The 19,931-nt window shown below is 55.5% G+C and overlaps 1 protein-coding gene across 2 annotated transcripts in view; it reads left to right on the top strand.

Annotated features, from left to right (window-relative positions):
• Positions 1-19,931, top strand: part of KCNAB2 (potassium voltage-gated channel subfamily A regulatory beta subunit 2) — a 106,380-nt gene that overhangs the window by 382 nt on the left and 86,067 nt on the right. The window lies entirely within an intron of this gene.

Genomic DNA, 19,931 nt, shown 5'->3' with positions numbered 1-19,931 from the left:
TTCCCGGGCCCTGTGTCCCTGCCCCCGCCTCCGTCTCACCTCCTCTCCATCCTCCTCACCTCCTTCTCCTTCGTCTCCCTTCCCCCATCCCATCCTCCCCTTCCCTGCCATCCCGCCTGACCTTTCAGCTGGCGTCCTCGACCCCTGCCCCAAACTCCATTCCTTTCCTTCGTCCCGCGGTGCCCCTCTTCCCACATCTCTGCCCCCTCCTGTCCCCGCAGCCTCGCCTCCCGCTTCCCTCCATCCGTCTCCCCTTCCCCTAGCCCAGCCTCTGCGCAGCCCCATCGGAGCGCTTCTGGTCCCGGTCCTCCCCATCTCTCTCCTGCGTGGCTCCTTGAGCTGGTCCTCCGTTCTCGCCGCCTGCCCCTGCGTCCCTCCGGCTTCTTTCCCCACCCTCCCGCTCCCTCCCCTCTGCCCCCAGCCCCTCCGACCTCTCCCCGTGGGCGCTTTCTTTCCAGGTTGCCCTGCTCTCCAGGACCTTGACACTCCTTTCTGCACCAGTTCCCCGGGCTGCTTACACCCTCCCCCGACTCCCCCACTCTGTCCCTGGGGCCCTACCCCCATCTTCAGCTTCTCTCGTGCCCAGACCCTGGCACAAAGCACTTATCCACCTCCCTACCTGCTGCTGCTCCATCGGGATGCAGAGCCCCAGCTGCTGCACTGCTTCCTGCGGCAGTGGCAGCAGCCAGGCTTACCTGCCCACCTTCCCATCCTCCCATCCAGACTCATCCTGGCGTGGCTCCTCCTGGCATTTGCCCTGGAGGGGCTCCTGAAGGGGCTGCCCTAGGCATAGAACATCCTGGGGTGTTCCAGGTGGGAAGCCCCTAAGCACCCTTCCTCCCTAGCCACCTGCTCCCTCCCCTCCCCACCCCCACTTTTCTGCTCTGCCTCACTTTGTGATTCAGCATTTTTGGGGTTGGTAACTTTTTTTTACTTCCTGTTGTGATAGGGTCTGGGCTATGGGACTGAAGGCAGGGGGTCTTGACCTTGCAGTTAGCAGGGTCACCTTAGGGACCAGACCTCAGCTGCCTAGTTGGGAAGGGGCTGAGGAGCAGAACACTCGCCAGTGGGGATTGCTTTTTCCTCCCTTTCACTTGTCTGCCCTGTGTTGAACCGTGTCCAAGGGGAGATGACATAAGTAATAGCTCTTGGGGAAATGGGCTATTAGCATTTATGGAAATTAATACATCCACATCCGAGGAGCAAGAACACCAAGTTCAGGCCACAGCTGTCCCACTGTCTGTCGGTTCAGGATTTCTTCTCTCTCTGCAGCTTCTCCTCCCCCTCAAAAACGCCAGCCTGGCCCCCCAACCCCCACCCATCCAGTGCCAAGAGCAAGCTCCTGCTCAGCTGAGGAAGCCGCATTCAGGCCCTGCGTTGCAGGGTTTGGGACCTGCGTGTGCAGAGTCACATCTGCCCACCTGGTTCTTGCTTTGTGGACATGTCTGCTGCAGAGCCTAGGCCCATGTGCAGCTCCTGGGCTCCTGGCCCTGCGCTTTGCAACATGGGGCCCTATGAGTGCCCTTGGCCCCCAGGTCCTGTCCGTCAGTCTCTCCAGGGACAGCTCTCCATGTGTACACTCAGCCTCAAGGGCACTGACAATATTTGACTGCAGCACGTCCCTACCTCGATAGCAGCAGAACCCAGAGCCACTCTGTTTTTCCCTCTCTGCTAAGCCAGTCAACAAATGTTTTGTAGGTGCTGATTAGCACCCAGGGACTGTGGAGGAGGGGGCTGAACCCTTGTCACATGTTTCTTAGTTCAAAACCCTGTGGATCTAGACACAGAGCCCAGATGGGAGGAAGCGTACACAAAACCCACTGCACACAGGAGAGGGACACAGGCCATGGGGGCTGGGGAGTCGGAGAGCCAGAGAGCTCTGTGGGCTGGCCAGCTGGAGAAGGCTTCATACCCTTGGGCTGGCTTGCTCACTCGCTTTCCTTTTTCAATAAGCTTGTAAAACCCAAAGACTCAGGAGGAAGTGAGTGGCACAGAGTTCTGATTTGGCAGTTTGTGGCCAGGGCTTGGGGGTGGGGCCCCTGGAGACCTTCCTGTGTGTGGGTGCCCTGCCGTGGCAACTGGGCAGACAGCGTCTGTGTGGAAGGAAAGTCAGCCGCATGGTGAGAGCCTTTCCACTTCCAGAAACTCTGACCAGGAGTGGCGTGTGTTTGGTCTTTGGCTAAGTTCTTGGTGATCTCCACATCACCAGAGGTCCCAGAATGAAAGTATTTTCCTGGCATCCCTGGATAAGGAGACAGGACAGTAGGCAGCTAAGGGCAGCGTTCCAGAAGGGCCGACGCTGGGGATGTCTAGGGCTGGAGACCCATGCCTCCCTCCATCCCCTCTCCCAGCACCAGGAGGGAGGGAGGTTGATTAGCCTGGATAAGGAAACTGAGGCAGGACGGTGGCAAAAAAAAAAACTGACCCTTGCCTCCCAGCTAGCGAGGACACCTCAGTTCTGTTCCTGCCCTGCCAGGACTCTGTGGCAGGTGCCACCCAGTCGAGCTCCAGCAAATGTCAATAATCCTCACCTCTGCATGAGTGAGTCTCCTTAGTCGCTCAGGAGGGTTGGGATTCGGTCCCAGGCCCCTGAAGGGCATGGACACTCTTCTTCCTCATAAAATGAGAAGCCGTGCACCGTGCTCTTCTGGTGGCAGGCACTCGCCAGGCTCACCCTCTGCTCACTGGGCACTGCCCTCAGCCCGGCCCATCTCTGGAGTAGGTCTGTTAAGAGATGTGCTGTCTTGGTTCAGTCAGTGCTGAGAAGTCAAAGAGAACCGGGCCCTACCCCAGAGAGGCACACACTGAGGGCAAGGTGGGTGCACACCCTAGTCTCCAACCTGTCACTGCTGGGTGGCGGGCGACTTTCCTCTCAGCCTAGGCTTGGGAGGTGCATGAGTCGCCCTGCTCCATGGGCCTGAGCGGCTGCTGGGCTTGACATCCCTTACCACATCCTGGGGCGCTCAGAGGAGAGCTGACCTTCCTCTTCCTGTGCGCCCCCCCCAGGAGGAGCTCTGGGCCCAGCCCCCGCCGCAGGGTGCCCTGCGCCAGCACACCCAGCTTCACCCCTGCTGGACAGGGCCTCAGGAGGCAGCACCCTCCTCGGCCCAGGGACCACGTGGTTAACCCCAAGACCCGGAAGCTTGCGTGCCTGGGGTTGTGTGTGTTGCTCTTCACAGAGCCGTCCTCCCACACCTGTCCTGCCAGCTTCCCAGACACCTGCCCCCCTTGAGCTCCGTCGTTGCATGCAGTCCCTCTCTGATGTCTTTCCAGCATGTGGGCACCTACACAACCACCCATCTTGATGCCATGCTGGCTGCAGATAAAGGAGGAGTGGGAGAAGGGAAAAGTAGAGAAAGATGGGGATCTGCCACCTCCTGCACTTGGGCAGGGTTAGAGGGCTTTTCCCACTGCAACCTTGAACCCTGGCTGCTGAGTGGTTGAGATCCGTCGTCCTCCCAGTAACTGGATACTGCACGTGTGTCTTCTCAGAGCCTGCGCCGGAGTCAAAAACAAACCTGCAAACTGCTCGTCATGGGGCTGGTTTCGTGGAGCGACTACTCGGGTCCTGTGGACCCCTCAGTCTGGTCCCCAGGGATCCTCTGTCACCAGCTCTTCACCCCGGTGGAGAGTTAGTTCTCCAGGCCTCTGGCTCTCTCGCCCTCTAAACCCAATGGCTTCGTTCTCCTGTCTCCTTTATCTGGATGGATGAAATGACACCTCTAGAGTAGAGGCCTGGGCAGAGTCCAGGCATGTAGTGGGCGCTCTGTGATTATCTACTCCTCCCACTTCCAGTTAGAAACTGAGCCCTAGCCGTCATATTGCGGGAGCCCACCCAAGCCCCAGGAACACTAGAACAGAGGGACTTGAGTTTCCTTCTGAGCTATTTCCTGAGCCCACTCAGGGCTCCACAGAAGAGGCCACCTGCTCCTCCGGAAAGGCGAGGGAGAGCCCAGCTGACTGCTTCGCAGGAGACGAGGGAGAGGGAAGGGAGGCAGGGAAGGAGAAGAGAGGGTAGGAAGGGAGAGCCTGTGGCCCTGGCCCCTCTTACTTCAGGCCTCCCGAGGGCCCCAAGCCTGCCAGACATCCATCTGAATGACTGCCGGCCTCCTGACTGCAGCAGCCCCGCATTGAGGGGGACCACACTCCAAACATCCTTCGTTCACCTCCGAGGTGTTTTCGTCTTCCATCCCTCAGCAGCGTTATAATCTTTCAGCAGGAACCCAGACCCATCAGTCCACAGGCTGCAGCCCAGGGAGAAAGATCTAGAATTCTGCCTTGGAGCACTGCCATCCTGAACCCTGAGTGGTAGCAGGGGCTCTCTGGAAGTACTCTCCTCACCACCCCTTTGAGGTGCAGGAGGGTCAGAATAACTGGAATGCATGCCCAAGAAGATTCTGATGAATCCATTTATTAGGAAGTAAATTTAAATCTGAAACTTTGTTTAAAACCCATAAATACCAGTGATGGGCAAAGGCCTTTGCAGCAGACATGTGCAGGACCATTGATGAGCCAGACCCTCTCACTTCTGTCCTCTTTAGGGCCAAGGGCTAGGAGAGGGATGCACATGCCACATGCCCAGAGAGTCAGAGAAAACTCCACCGATGGTGAGGAGAGATCGGGGCAGGGAACGTGTGCCCCAGACTTTGAACAACAGGCAGGTTGTGATAGGCAGAGCTGGGAAAAGACTGTCGGGGAGAGGGCCCTGCAGGGGCAAGGCCACAGAGGGAAGACTGGCACATTGGGCAGTGGCAGCCAGTGTGATGGTGGCGGGAACGTAGGTATGGGGAACAGCAGGATGGAAAGGAGGGCACCGAGGCTGAAGGCACAGGGAGCTGGACAGTGGCGGATGAGGAAAGGAAACAGCGCCAGGAGCCTCTCAGGCCTTGCTCGCTGGGTCCACGTGGCCTGCACAGACAGAAGGAGGCAGGGCAGGGAGCAAGGCTCTGGACAGGAAGTGCCAAACTGGGTCAGCTTCGTTGGGCTCAAGGTCCTGTCTTGGCCAGCAGTGCCCACAGACATTGAGAAGGCAGGGCTGGAGTCCACATGGGGCATATAGTCCACACAGGCGAGGCCTAGAGGTGACTGTTACAGCCCTGGCAGTGAACAGGGTCACATGGCAGTGGTGCCAAGGGCAGAAGACAGAGCCTGGAGAGTGGCCGTGTGTGCGAGGTTTGAGGGAAGTTGAAGGTTGAGACAGACAGGAAACTCAGAGCCCAGGGGAGAGGGACACAGAGGCTGGGGCAGGTATCTGCGGAGCGGGGAGGCGAAGCCAGGCTCCCAGGAGCAGGAACAGGGTCCTAAGCATGACTCCCAGCACTCATGCATAGCCTCAACCATGGTGGAAGTGTCAGTGGCTCTCCTGAGGGCTCCACGCTAGGGGCCAGAATCGCTGTTGGCCTGTGCTGCCTAAATGGCTCTGGAGAAACCTGATGAGAGAAAGACAAGGGCTGGGTGCAATAGCTTACACCTATAATCCCAGCACTTTGGGAGGCCGAGGCAGGAGGATTACTTGAGTTCAAGACCAACCTGGGCAACATAGCGAAAATTCATGTCTACAAAAATTAGCCGGGTATGGGGACACGTGCCTGTAGTCCCAGCTACTCAAAAGGCTGAGGCAGGAGGATCACCTGAGCCCAGAAGGTAGAGGCTGTGGTGAGCCGGGATCACGCCAGTACACTCCAGTCTGGGTGACAGAGTAAGACACCGACTCAAAAGAAAAAAGAAAAAGAAGAAAGAAGGGAAAAGTGAGGTCAGAGTGGCAGGTGCAGAGCAGAGCTGCTTTTCTGCTTCCCTCTTCCTGCATCTGCCCCTTTCTAGACTATGTCCATAGTGCAGTCTTCCATTTCCTGCCTTGACAGGGTCATTTCTGGGGACACAGGTACACTATGGGCCAGGGCGTGTTCTCTCAGCCTTATTGATGACTCTGCGGCTGCAAAAACTGGAAGAACAGCGTTCTGGGGACCCAGATGGGCTGAGGGGTCCTGAGCCCAGCAACAGGCCTGCAGGGCAGGTGCCTGGACAGCCCAGAGGGTGGTAAACAGTGACATTCCAGCAAGCTCCTTGTCCCCCCATCCCTGGTGACTGATCCAGGGGTTCCAAGACTGTGCCTTGAGAAACACTTCCTAGCTATTTCCGTCTCCCAGTGAACTCACCCGCCTCTCCCTCTCTTTCAAGTGGCACCTGGGGAAGCACTTTGTGTGCTGGAGCTCTGGGGAGAAGGTCTTCACCAGACTCCTTTCATCCTCAGGAATGTGTGAAGCCCACATTCTAGGGAATGACCTGCTACGCTTTTGTCCAATGAGTCTAAAATCATGCTGTTATGGTGACGCAGAACCAGATGCTATTGTCAGTTTCCCAGATCTCTCAGAATGCGGTTGGGTCAGGGATGTTGATTGCCACAGCCTTGCCTGCTGCCCTGGACAAGGCTGTGCCTAACCGTACCGTATCTGTCACCTGCCTGTGTCCTGTATCCTGTCTGTGCCCTGCTTGCACCATGTCTGCACCCATCTGTCCAGATATATCCCATGGTGCCACCCCTCCTCTCCCCATCCCTGCCTCTTGCACCTCTGCTCAGCTCCTCTCACCCCCCAGGGGGTATTGCCTTTCCATGGCAATGAGTAGAAGGTATTTTTAGTCACCCAGACCAGGAGGTATTCAGGTATCACGGACACAAGGCCTGGAGCTGTCTTGTCCCTTTGCTCCTACAAAGGACACAGGATCCCTGAAGCAGGAATTGCAAATCCCAACTCCCATTCACCCCTTTCTGAGGGACCCGGGGTGCTGTGCTCCTCGAAGGAATAGCAGCCACCTCCTTGTTGATGTCCTCCTGTTTAAAAGGCAGCAGGGGGTGTCCAGGGAGCATCAGTCTGAGCATTTCAGAGGCTCTGAGAATGCTACTGCACTTTGTCTTCATCCCGTGGGGCCTGGACTAACCCCCACACCCCTGCTGGTGCAGGCGGTAGTTATCAGTGGCGCCCGAATGAAGGCTTTCCAGAAAAAAATATAAATAAATAAAATAAAAACATCTCTGGATAAAAGGACCTGTTTAGATGAAGCCCATGGCCGTTGGGGCCTGATGTGGCACTTGGGGCCCAGGTGATGCTAGAGCACACAGCCCTCTCCCACTGTGGCTCTGCAATGAGCTGTCACTGGGGAATGTCACGCATTCCTCATTAACCCTGAATGGGGGCACAGATGAGGTCACTGCCCTCAGGACCATATGGGTGGGGAGGAAATGTATGGTCTAGTGCACCAGGTGCCACCAGGGTGTCGGCAGTGTCCATCCAGTGTGGTCAGGCAGGGTGGACAGCAGGTGGCCTTCCAGGTGGGAGAGCAGCATAAAGATAGGGATACCAGGCATCTTGAGGCCTGGGCATCAGAAGATGCTTCCTGCCTCCTCTGTGCACCTGAGCTTGGTCATTCATCCAGTCTGTAGGGGTGGGGAGCTGATCGCAGTCCTCCAGCGACCTGGATGTCTCAAACCCTGACCTGAACCCACCATGCCCTCAGGGAGCCCTGAGCATAAACTGCCTGTGATCACCCCACTCCAACTGCCTGTGATCACCCCCCACCAACACATACACACACAGGTACACTACGGGCTAGGGCATACCCATGCTGCTGGCCCTCACTCCCTGCCTCACCCAGGACCAGAAGGTTCTGGAAAAGCCCACTGGGGTACCATTGGGAGGAATGCATCAAAGAGTACTTCTTCCCACCCTCCTGCAGCCTAGTGATCATGGTAGCCAGCTGCTGGAGTCACCCAGCCACCTGCTGGGCTGTAGGGGTGCTGAGACCTGGCTGCGCCCCATAGTACACCCCTGGGGAGCAGCCTGTGCGAGCAGCAGGAGAAGGGGAGCCCTGGACCAGAGGGCCCTTCTCCCCAGCCCCTGGAAGGGACAAGAGAACGCCTGCCCTGGGCTCAGCAGAAGCTACAGTCTCTAACACAGCCCCAGAGTGACAGGGCTCATTAACCAGTGTGGAACTCTCCACTCAGCCTGTAGGGCAGGGGCCAGGCTCCTGGAGCCAGGCCTCGGCAAAGTCCCTCCAGGCTCTTTGAGTCTGTGACACTAGGCAGCCCAGCCTCCTTGTTCTAGGGAGAGGGAAGCTGAGGCTGGGTAAGGACTCAAAATTGTCGGTTGAGCCAGGGTCATGGTGTAGCTCTGTGCCTGAGCCAAGCCTAGGCTCCCTGGGGGCAGGGAAAGGGGACTCCCTGATTCCAGGCTGGTCGTGGCAGGCAGAGAGAGGGATTCAGAACCAGGAAGGACCAGAGGGCTCCAGAGACCCTACCCAAGGTGTCTTCCCAACCAGGGCACCGACCTACCCTGAGCAACAGACAGCACCCAGGGGAGGGCAGAGAGAGACGCACCCCTTCCACTAAGGATAACACAAAGCCAGGTGCTTGCAGTGGCAGCTGTGGCCTAGGCTGGCATTGGTGACTGATGGCCACAGGCTCCCTGCTGCCTGGCATCAGATCCGAAGGCTCCATCCCAGCCCCTCAGCACTGCTCAAGCCCATCACGAGGAAGTGGCTCGTGTTTTTACAGCGGGGGCTCTTAATTACAGAGAGGTGGTTCCCTTAAACTGCAGAAACTCTCCCTATGCATCCGAATTTGGTGCTCCCAGGTGGCAGACAGAGACGGCCCAGGTCCCATGAGCAGATTGGCCAGGAGTGCAGGAAGGGAGCTGGCGCTTCATGGGACTCTCTGGGAGATGCTGACGACCATGGCGGTGACTGCTGTCACTATTGTTATTTGCATCGCAGCTACCATTTATTGCGGATTTGTTCTCCATCCAGCCTCTGCTTAATACCTTACAGCATCACAGCAGTCCGGACATGACCGCGTCTCCATGTCATCATTTACCAGCAGCCTCACCAGCAACGAGTATTTTCATTTTAAAATGTCACTTTTCTGTTCATTATGAGAGCATTTACTCTCTGTTAATTAACTGAGAGCATTTACTCGATCCTCCAGCCACCGCCGGGCAGGGACCTCCATGGTCCCTGCTTCCCAGGTGAGAACAGGTCCTGGCTTCTGCCTCAGGTCTCATAGCTGCCAAAGGACAGAGCTAGAATGGGACCTCAGGGGACTCCTGATCTCACGTCCTGGAGCACCTCTTAACAGGGTGGACTCACCCTCAGCCTCGATCCTGGGCCAGGTGCTAAGGTGACCAGGTAGGGGAAGACACATGGAGGCACAGCCAGGCCCTAGCCCTAGCAGGCTGGCTCCCAGCTGACTGTGCTTACAGGGCTCCCCATCTGCCCCCTGGATCCCTTCTCTCCCTGCTTCCTGCACCCAGGCCTTCCCCAGAAAGGAGTCATGCAGTAAGAGGTAGGGTCAGTGTGGTCGGGGCAGGAACTCCTCCCTGCTTGGCGCTTCTGGCTTATGCGGCACCCACACGTACCCTCCCCCTCGTCCAGTCAACACTGTAACCCAGGTATGTTCCCGAATAAGGAAGTGCCTCTGCACAACTGCGTGATGTCCTCCCGTGTTCCATAATTCCCGCGGACGTTATTTGCTCAGAGATGTGGCATCTTTTCACTCTTCCAAATAAGGCTTTTGGACATGTGTGCGCATCTCACTTTGTTTCCTCCCCTGGGATCCCAGGACACAGTTACGTAAGCGGGATTTCTGGAGTCCAGCCGGTGGCCCTCTGCTACCCAATTACTCTCCAAAGAGATTTGAAATCTACCACGTGCCCAGAAGCGGCTGTGTCTCCGTGTAATCATTTCACCACAGCTTCACCAGCAATGAGTATTTTCATTTAAAAGCATAATTTTTCTGTTAATTGCATGATTGCAAAGGCACAGTGCCCGATGGCTCCCCCCCCCCCCCCCGCATCCTTTTATTCTGCACAGCCTTTAATGGATGTGGCGGAGTTAAAGCTGCCTTTCATATTGCTAGTGTGGTGCTGTCTGTGCAAAATATTAATCTTTCATGCCTCTACCACGTGGTCATAGGATGGTAATCCTCTTTGAAGCTATTTGTTATTTATTCTTACAGTCAGTCCCCTCGAGAGCAGGGAGGAGCCCCCACGTGCTTGGTTCACAAATGAAATGCAGAAAGAGCTGCAGAAATTTCCCTGCAAGCTCCCCCTCCCCTGCAAGGTAGGAAGTAGAGCCAGGACTGGGGCACTCAGGGATCTAGACCCCCAGTAAAGGGGTCACCTTCCTTAAGAGAAGGCTGTGTGTCTGCTTCCCATACAACCCACTAAAGTTAGAGTCGTTTTTTTAAGAGATAGGGTCTCACTATGTTGCCCAGGCTGGTCTCAAACTAATGGGCTCAAGCAATCCTCCCTCCTCAGCCTCCTGAGTAGCTGGGACTACAAGCATGCACCACCGCTACCAGCTAGGTTAGAGGGTTTTTAGGGTTACGTGGGTGTATCAGTTTCCTAGTACCACAAACAGTGTGGCTCAAAATACCCACATTTATTCTCTCATAGATCAGAAGGCCAGAAGTCGAGGTGTGGGCAGGGCAGCTCCTTCTGGAAACTGAAGGAGCATCTGTTCCAGACCTCTCTCCGAGTCCTGGTGGCTGCCCACACCCCTTGGTGTTCCTCAGCTCCTACATGTACCCGGAGTCTCTGCCTCCATGGTCACGTGGCCTTCTCTGCATCTCTGTCTCTTCTTCTTATAAGGACACTTGTCACCATTGAATTTAGGCCTCACCATTACCCAGGATGATGTCGTTGTAGGACCCTTACCTTCATTGCATCTGCAGAAACCTTTTTGTCAGATAAGGCCACACCCACAGGTACCAGAGGTTAGGACTTGGACAGATTTTTTAGGAGGACACAGTTCAACCCACCATGGTAGGTTTCTACCACTGAGTCCCACCCCTTCCTCCATGCTTCTTCCCAAAGCTTCTGTGGCTTGCTTTCTGACTGGGTGATTCTTTTCCCCTCAGCAGAGATTGCAGGGCAGGGGTGACTGACTGAGGGGCTAGGGTGACACGGTCGGGCTGTGGGACCCAAGCTGAGTTGCACTGCATCCCCTTGTAGGAAACCAGCCTGTGGGCCCCAAGCTGGGACTGAGCACTCCCCCACAACCGGGAGCAGGATCCAGGATGGATCTCCACTGTCCCCTCCTGCTGGTGTATTTGGAAGGCAGGCCACCCTCTTGGCTCACAGAGGTATGGTCAGCCTCCTGGGGAGGCCAGGCAGCCCTGGCCTGCCGTCTAACAGCAGTCACCATGAGGAGCAAGGCCTACGAGTTGGGGGACAATACAGCACCCGCTGCGGAGGGGCGTGCTCAGGGGTAAACCTTCCTCTTGAGATGCCAGCCCATTTCCCTCGCAGGGGTGATGTGTGTGCAGACTTGTACTGTGACTTGAGCGAGGTCACTTGGGTGGGTGTCTGGGGCTCTGCGTTCTGGCCTGACAGGCAGATTCGTCAGCCAGCCACCTGGCCAGCGTCTTTCTTCTAGACTGTTCCCCTCTACAGGCAGAAATAGGGCCTTTCCCATAACTTTTGGGCTTGTGACTGAAATCCACCCGAGGTGCAACCATGGAGCCACTATCGGGTAACCCAACAGCCATTGGTTGTGAGACCTGCACTAGGCTTAGGGACCAGCAGGGAACAGTTGGCCTTGTTCTGTGCTGAGCACAGCGGCGGGTGCCTAGCTGCGCACAACGGCCAGAGGGTCTCTGCCTAGGCCTACCCAGGAATAGGCAGTACGCCGGCCCAGTGACAGATGGACCAGCCCCAGCGAGGATGCTGCGGACATGCGCCTCATCTGGGCAAGATGCTAGTTCCCACCGCTCCCTGCCCAGGCAGGCCAGGGTTCCCGCCTCCTGGTGGTGGGCTTGTCCAGGGCTCCAGGGAGGGGGAGACCCCAACCACATCTGGGGGCAGGGCCGAGTGGTCAGGGGACCGCTTGGTGGCACAAGACGCCCCTGTGGCCAGCCTGTGAAAAGCACCTGTGTCTCTGAAACTGCCCCTCTGGGAAGCACCAGGAGGCAATCTCTCCTTTCTTCTCCCATCCTGGGGCAGAAGTGGTTAAAGCCTACCTGCCCGGGAAGCCGAGGCAGCAGCAGCTGTCCCTGGAGTGCTGGGGCCTCCTCCACGCCCCCACGCGCTGAGTTGGCTGCAGTCATCACCGGGAAGCCAGCCCCCCCCTTGTTCCCCACCTTGGCTCACTTCACATTCCAATCTGCTCTGAGAGGAGGCTCAGCGTTTTCTTGAGCCAGTGAATTGTGGATGTTCCGGGAAGCAGCGGGCTCACCAGGCCCTGCCGACGTGTGCATCTGTCGCTTACCATTGCAGGCAGTGGTGGCAGAGAACCTGGTCCTGCAGGCCTCTTCCCCAGGCCTCCGCATCTGCCCCCTGCCCTTGCCCTCCTGATTAGCCCACCAGATGTGGAGGTACCTTCTTGCCCTGGCGCTGCAGCCAGGTAGAGGCTGCTGCAGCCACGACCCTGGAAGATGCCAGCGCTATTGAGGCAGTGGTGGTGATGGCCCCTCGGTTCCTGGAGTGCTCTGGTTTTGCATGGCCGCCCCCAAGGGAGCTGGTGAGTGTGAGGGGCCCGGAGGGGATCAGTGGAGATCACTTCACTGACACCAGGGGAGGGAATCCTGGAGGTGGGCCATTAAGACCCACAGATTGTTTTCTACATGGTGTGAAGGGCAGGGCTTGAATTTCACAAGGCAGATAGAGAGCCAAGTTTGGTTCTGCTAGTGCTGGGTCCCCTGCCGCAGGAAGGACCCTTTCTCACCCTGACAGTGGCCTGCCTGCCCCGCAAAGGCAATCGGCACCTGGGACAGGTCTCCCTTGTTCCTGTTTATTGTTTTTAAGAAGCTCTCAGAAGGACAAGACCAGATGGTCCTGACATCAGAGCAGGCTGAGAAATGTGCTTGATGTCAACAGACCTGCAGCAGATTGTGGGGAAAAAAAGCTGCCCATGGGAATGGTCCTGTTGCAGGCCTCTCACAGCTGCCCCTGAGAGCTCTGTCCAACTCCTCCAGGCCCCAGTGAACCTCTTGCTGTGTTTAACCCGCCTCCAACCCCCCTACCTGTGCCATGTGGGAGGGGCTGCCCCTGAGGACCTGTTTCTGTGGGAGTCTTGGGCCTAAGGGGGAACCAGTAGCCTCTGGCCTGAATCCCAGGCAATCCTGCCTCATTCCTCTGGGAATAGCTGAGTAACCACTGTCCAGACCCGAAGGGAGCAAAGCAAAAGCGCCAGCAGGCACACTTCACCCCACAGACCAGCCCTCTCCCCAGGAGCTGCGGGTCACACCCTGAGTCCCACTTGACATGGGCCCTGGCTGGACATCCACATCTCTGGACATGAGTCTGAGGGTCACCCAGTGGCATTGCATAGCTCTTCTCATCTTCCTGGCCTCCCCACCCTCTCTGGCATCCCAGGCTTGCTCTCCTCCCACTCTGTGGCATCTGTTTGGCTGGGTAGCGCGTCTGTCTGTGCAAGTGAAACCTTTCCCCTGCTCTCTCTGGGTACACAAGTGGGCAGCAGACTGTGGGCGGCCTGGCTGGCAGGTGGAGTGGCCCTGGGGGTCTCTATGCCTTCCAGGATTTCTGGAGAGGAGGCGATGCCACCCGTGGGTTACCAGGGTGTGTTCTCTAGCACTGGTTTCCACACTCTCTGTCTCTATCTCTTTCTCTCTATCTCTTGCTCTCTCTTTAACTCTCTCTCTCTGTCTCTGTCTCTGTCTTTCTCTGCCTCTCTCTGTCTGTCTAACTCTCTGCCTCTCTCTCTGTCTTTTTCTCTCTTCCATCTCTCTCTAGCTCGCTCTCTCTCTCTCTTTCTCTGTCCCTCTCTGTCTCTCTCCCTTCCTCTGTTCATCTCTCTTTCTCTTCCTCTCTCTCCCTCTCCCTCTCTTTGTGTGTGTGTGTGTGTGTGTGTGTGTGTGTGTGTGTGTGTTTGACAGGTGCTTCCTTCAGTCTTTGGCTTTTCATCTTATATCTTATGGTCTGGGTGCACACCTCCAATCCTATTTCTCAGTTTGCATTTTTCTTTATAGTCAGTTAAACTTATTTCTTAAATATGCTTATTTTGCAATGAAACTTGCCAACCTTGCAATAAAGAGAAGCCAGCATTACTTGTCATCATTAAAAGGTAACAGAAGCCACACTGTGGCATGCTTTGTAGTCCCAGCTCAGGAGGCTGAGGTGGGAGGATCCCTTGAGCCCAAGATTCAGTTGAGGTCATAGCAAGACTCTCTTTCTCTCTCTCTCTCTCCTTTTTTTTTTTAGTTGGAGTCTCACTCTGTTGCCCAGGCTGGAGTGCAGTGACACACTCATGGCCACTGTAGCCTCAACCTGCTGTGCTCAGATGATCCTTCCACCTCAGCCTTCCAAGTAGCTGGAACTACAGGCATGCACCACCACACCCAGCTAATTTTTTTGTTTATTGTAGAGATGAAGTCTCACCAAGTTGCCCAGGCAGGCCTTAAACCCACGAGTTTGGACAGTCCTCTCACCTCAGCCTCCCAAAGTGCTGGGATTATAGGTGTGAGCCACCACCCGCAGCCAAGATTCTCTCCAAAAAAAAAAAGAGTAACTGGAAAATCAGTAGATAGACATGAAGTTCAAAACTCGTCTTGGGTGATTGGGGTACACAGCACAGGCCATGCTTTGGCAATACCTGGACAAGCCATCAACTATTTTCAGGGAATTTAAGAGTGTGCCAGCCGGGCTCGGTGGCTCAGCCTGTAATTCCAGAACTTTGGTAGGCCAAAGTGAGTGGATTGCCTGAGCCCATGCACAAGCTTGAGACCAACCCAGGCAACTTGGCAAGACCTCGTCTCTACAATAAATCAAAAAATTAGCTGGGCATGTTAGCATGTGCCTGTAGTTCTGGCTACTTTGAAGGCTGAGGTGGAAGGATCGCTGGAGCACAGCAGATCGATGCTGGGGTAGCCATGAGTGTGCCACTGCACTCCAACCAGGGCAACAGAACGAGACTCCGACTCAAAAAAAAAAAAGAATTGTGCCGCCTGCTCCTCCCCATTCCTGTCATCCCCGGTGTTCTCAGTTCAGAAATGTCAGGTCATCCGTGTTGTCAAGGACTAAGAAGTCCCTTCTCATCCTTGCTCAGGTGAATGTAACAGATGGGGAAGCTCAGAGTGAGGTGAGCCAGCCCCAAATGCCCCTAGCTGGCTGGAGTTGGGGGCAGGCTTTCCTGGGAATGAGGGTGCCTGGGGCTAGGCTGGCACGCGAGTGTTACAGATTTAAACTAGAAAGCTGTAAGGAATGCTTTTCTCTAGAAATTGTGGAAGTCGGGACACAATGACAGGAGGTTGCCTTGAGAGTGTTGGCTTTGCAGGTGCACAGACCTGTCCCAGTTCTGTGCTGCTTGGAGTGGTGTGACTTTAGACAGTTGTTCAGCAGATGCAAGTGCTAGAGATATTAGATTGAAACCAGGTGCAGTGGCTCATGCCTGTAATCCCAGCACTTTGGGAGGCAGAGGCAAGAGGATTGCCTGAACCCAGGGGTTCAAGATGACCCTGGGCAACTTGATGAGACCTGGTCTCTGCAAGGAATTTTTTTTAAAAATTACCCAAGCATGGTAGTGCACACCTGTAGTCAGCTACTTCGAAGGCAGAGATGGAAAGAATCACCTGAGCCCTGCAGATTGAGGCCGTGGCCATGATCATGATCATGCCACTGCACTCCAGCCTGGGTGACAGAGTGAGACTCTGACTCAAAAAAAAGAAAAGAAATGGAAAGTGCCACTCCCTCCCTGCTGTCTCCCATCCCCAGGGTGACCACAACAAATGACCCGTGGAGACCTAAGATTCAGTCTCACGTTGTATCCTGAGGCTGGTGAAGTGCCTGGCAGACGGGGAGATGCAGCATCCCTCTGAGGGAACAGCAGGAACGAGGGCCAGGGCCGCCACAGGCAAGAGGGGAAACAGGCAGGTAGGTGTGCAGGAAAAGAGGTGGGCAGGTGTGCCCAAGGCCAGGTGTGCAGGAGCCGAGGTAGGCAGGTATGTCGGGACCAGGTGCTCAGGAGAAGAGGTGGGCAGGTGTGCCAGGGCCAGGTGTGCAGAAGAGGCGGGCAAGTGTGCCCAGGGCCAGGTGAGCAGAAGACGTAAGCAGGTGTGCCAGGACCAAGTGTGCAGAAGAAGTGTGAAGGTGTGCCCAGGGTCGGGTATACAAGAGAAGAGACAAACAAGAGTTTCCAGGGTCAGAAGTGCAGGAGAAGAGGTAGGCAGCTATGCTGGGACTAGGTGTGCCCAGAGCCAGGTGTGCAGGAGAAGAGGTGGGCAGGTGTGTAGGAGGAGCAGCAAAGGGAAGGAGAGCCAGAAAGTTCGATGACCCTGGCGGAATGATGCTGGGTGTTAAGCCAGGGCACTTGGACTTGATGCTGAAGGCCCTGGGCCACCACTGAGGATTTTAGAGAAAGGCATGTCAGGAGAGAGACAAATAGGAACAGGGCAGGTGAACAGCCATGGTCTAGGCAGAAGTTCCCAAGGCAGATGGTGGGGGTGGGCAAGGGAGCCTGTTCCTGGAATATCCATGTGGGCCACGCCAGCAACCAGAGCTCGGGGAAGGAGGCTGGGCTGAAGGCACAGCTGTGGGGCCCTTGGATATGGAGGTGAGAACAAAAGCTTGGAGAAGAGCAGAAGAATTGCCCTGGAGGGTCGCTCAGGGGGAAGATTCCAAGAGTGGAAGCCGAAAGCAATAATGTTTGAAGAAATAGGAGCCAGTCTGGAATGGTGGAGGTGGGGGTGGTAGAGGTCATGGAGACAGAAGGTGGTGGAGACGCAGGTAACAGGTGATGAAGGTGATAGAGGTGATGGAGATGGAGGTGACAGGTGGTGGGCTGAAGGTGATAGAGGTGTTAGAGGTAACAGGTGGTAGAGATGGAGATGACAGTTGATGGAGATGGAGGTGACAGAGCTGGTAGAGGTGAAGGTGACAGGTGGTGGAGATGGAGGTGATTGAGGTGGTGGAGATGGAGGTGACAGGTGGAGGTGGTGGGCTGTGTGTGTGTTTACCGTGTCTGTACGCCCATGTACGCATGCCCGCGATATGCCTGCCTCCACGAGCGCTTTATGAGTCTGTCATCGTTCTGACGGGGAACTCCAGACCTGAGCACCCAGCCTGGGCTGTGCGGTGCTCTCTCCCACCCGGAAGTCTTTGGAGGAGGCTGCTGTGGCCGCAGGTTACCTTCTGTGCCGGGAGGAGCTGCCAAATGTGACCCCCTGTGGCTGCATCTCCCACACTCTGCCTGGCTTCAGCTTCACGCTGGTGTTTGTGTTATTGTAAGCCAAAATCTGTGTCCAGGGCACTGGCACATCTCCTTTTACAAAAGCATACTGAAAGCCATCAAGGTGTCGGGCCCTGTCCCGGGCAGGAGGTTTTTCAGCAGGAAATGAGACAGACCCAGCCACTGCCTTCTGGGGCTCAGTCAGGTGACCAGGTGTCACAGGTTGAGGTAATGCTTGGCAGAAAGCACTTGGTGATGTGCTGGAGAAAGCTCTCTAGAGTGGCCTCCCTAGAGGAGAGACACGAGCAGGGACCCCAAGGAAGAGCGTCCCAGGCAGAGTGGCCCTGTGGCCAAAGGGAAGAAACTGCCCTAGCCAGGGCTGAGGAGGAGTCATGTAGAGGACACCACCAGCCCCCCCACCTGAATGTCCAACTGGTGGGCACAGCCACTCCCATGGCCTGCGGCACCCATGACTCCTCCATCTCAGGAACTGAAAACTTGCCTTTCGAAATTTGGGAGCCACGCTGCACATCTGTCCTCTCACACCCCTATCTGCCTGCTGGCACACCCTGTGCTCTCAGCCCCCTGAATTTGCCAGCTACTGGTCACCTCCCTCTGCCCAACCTGGCTAGGCTGCCCCAGCCTATACCTGGGCAGTCCCAGAGGCTCTTGACTGCTCCTACTCTTGTCTGTGCTCCGAGGTTGACGCCCCGTGGTCGTGAGCTCTCAGCGCAGCTCACCAGCCCACCCCCCCCCCAAGAGGAGGCCTTTGGCTGCTCCCTCATTTGTCCCCAGACTTCTCTGCTGGCCACAGCACAGGACTATGGCTTGGAGAGTGGACTCCAGAACTGCCACTCACCAGGTGACCAACGCAGGCCGACTTCTCTTCTCTCAACCTCAGTTTCCTCAGCAATCATCCGCAGCTAAAGATAGTACCAACCTCACAGGCAGGTAGATACTAAGTGAATGAATGCATGTGGAAGTCCTCATCCCAAGGCCTCATTCGGACTTTGCCAAGTCACAGCGACTGTGACACCGAGCCCTGCATGATGATATGGCATGGGGCTACTACTCAGGTGGACATCCCTCTCCTCTTGTACCCCAGCACTTGGAGGGCACTTTCCGGATGACCCTGGACCCCCAGTCATTCCACACCCTGCTTCCATCTAGGACTTTGGTGTCCAGAAGAGTGAGGCTGCCAAGGGGAAGCTGCTTCATGCAAGGCCCCAAACTGGAGTGAGCGGTCAGTGCCCATCTGGGACAGCACCATCTAGGTACTAGACTCATCTGTGCTGATCACGAGTTAACTAGAGTGGGGCTTAAAAGCATGGCACTTATTTAATCTCAGTGCAGGAGGGAGAAAGAACACCCAGTCTGCATGCACAACTCAAAGCAAAAATAAATGAGGCAAAAAGAGTCACCAAAAATAGTGCGGCATTAGAGGCAGCAGCCTGTGTGCTTGGCCAGCTATCTTCAACTCTCGCGATGGACAGCATCACTGACAGGGCTGGTAGGACGCCTTTGTGGGTTTACTCTAGGAAGATTAATCAGGACTGTGATCTGATGCTGAGTCAGAATCACCAGCAAAGCGAGAGTAGGACAGGGGGACTCCTGACAAGCCCGGGGCCCGGCACTCTCCTCTCCTCCCCAGCACCCTTGCCAGCAGTGTGGTCAGGGGCTCGACCAGCCGGCAGTGTGGGGGTCACTTGACCAGGAAGTTTCTCTTTGACCTGGAGGGGTTCCCCTTCCAGACTCAGTATGTCCCCACAGAAGGGCAGGGCTATGCCTTGGGCACGTCTGGGGCTCTAGCTCCCTGAGGATGCCACAAGGACTGGCACTTCTGCCTTAACAGTAGAGGTCGCCACAAGGATTGGCACATCTGCCTTAATGGTGGAGGTCGCCCTTTATTTATTTATTTATGTACTTATTTGTGTATGTATTTATTTCGGTTTTATTTATTTTGAGACAGGGTCTCACTCTGTTACCCAGCCTGGAGTGCAGTGGCATGATCCTGGCTCACCACAGCCTCGACCTCAGCCTCCAGAGTAGTTGGGACTACAGGTACACACACACCACGCCCAGCTAATTTTTTAATTTTTTCCATAGACAGGGTCTCACCCGTTGCTCAGGCTGGTCTCAAACTCCTGGACTCAAGTGATCTTCCCATCTTGGCCCAAAGTGCTAAGATTACAGGCATGACCCACTCCTAGCTTATTTTTAATGTCATACATCAAGCATCTGCAAAATATAGCCCAAGGACCAATTCCAGCCTACCTTTTGTTTTTATAAATAAAATTTTATTGGAACACAGCCACATCCTTTCATTTACATATCATCTCTGGCTGTTTCATGCAGAATTGAACAGCTGCAACAGAGAGTGACGGGCCCAAAAAGCCTAAAATATTTACTCTCTGTCCCTCTACTGCAAAAGTTGGTCATCCCCTGCCACAGCTGTTTCTCATAAGCTTCAGCATCCTGTCACTGAAGACAACCATGTTGATGGGACTTTTTGTTCTGTGTTGCTTTTAGAATACTGATGTTGATTTGGGGCTTTAGAGTTTTTGTTTTAAAAAGATGAGAGAGCTTCTGCAATAGTTAACCTTCTCTTATGCAAGGAACATCTTCTGCCCAGGGACGTTTGAGTCCCAAGATTAGCCTTGAACATACCGTAAGTGGAAGCACACCCATTCCAGCCACCAGCACCCACCTGCCACCTGCAGATTTTAGCTATCAGAGCGAGGGGACCTCCACAGACTACC

This window comes from Carlito syrichta, unplaced genomic scaffold (assembly GCF_000164805.1).
Source record: "Carlito syrichta isolate Samal-C Ts95f unplaced genomic scaffold, Tarsius_syrichta-2.0.1 Scaffold126411, whole genome shotgun sequence".
Taxonomy (NCBI): domain Eukaryota; kingdom Metazoa; phylum Chordata; class Mammalia; order Primates; family Tarsiidae; genus Carlito; species Carlito syrichta.
Note: the sequence above shows the minus strand (reverse complement) of the source record. Positions and strands in the feature narration are given on the sequence as shown.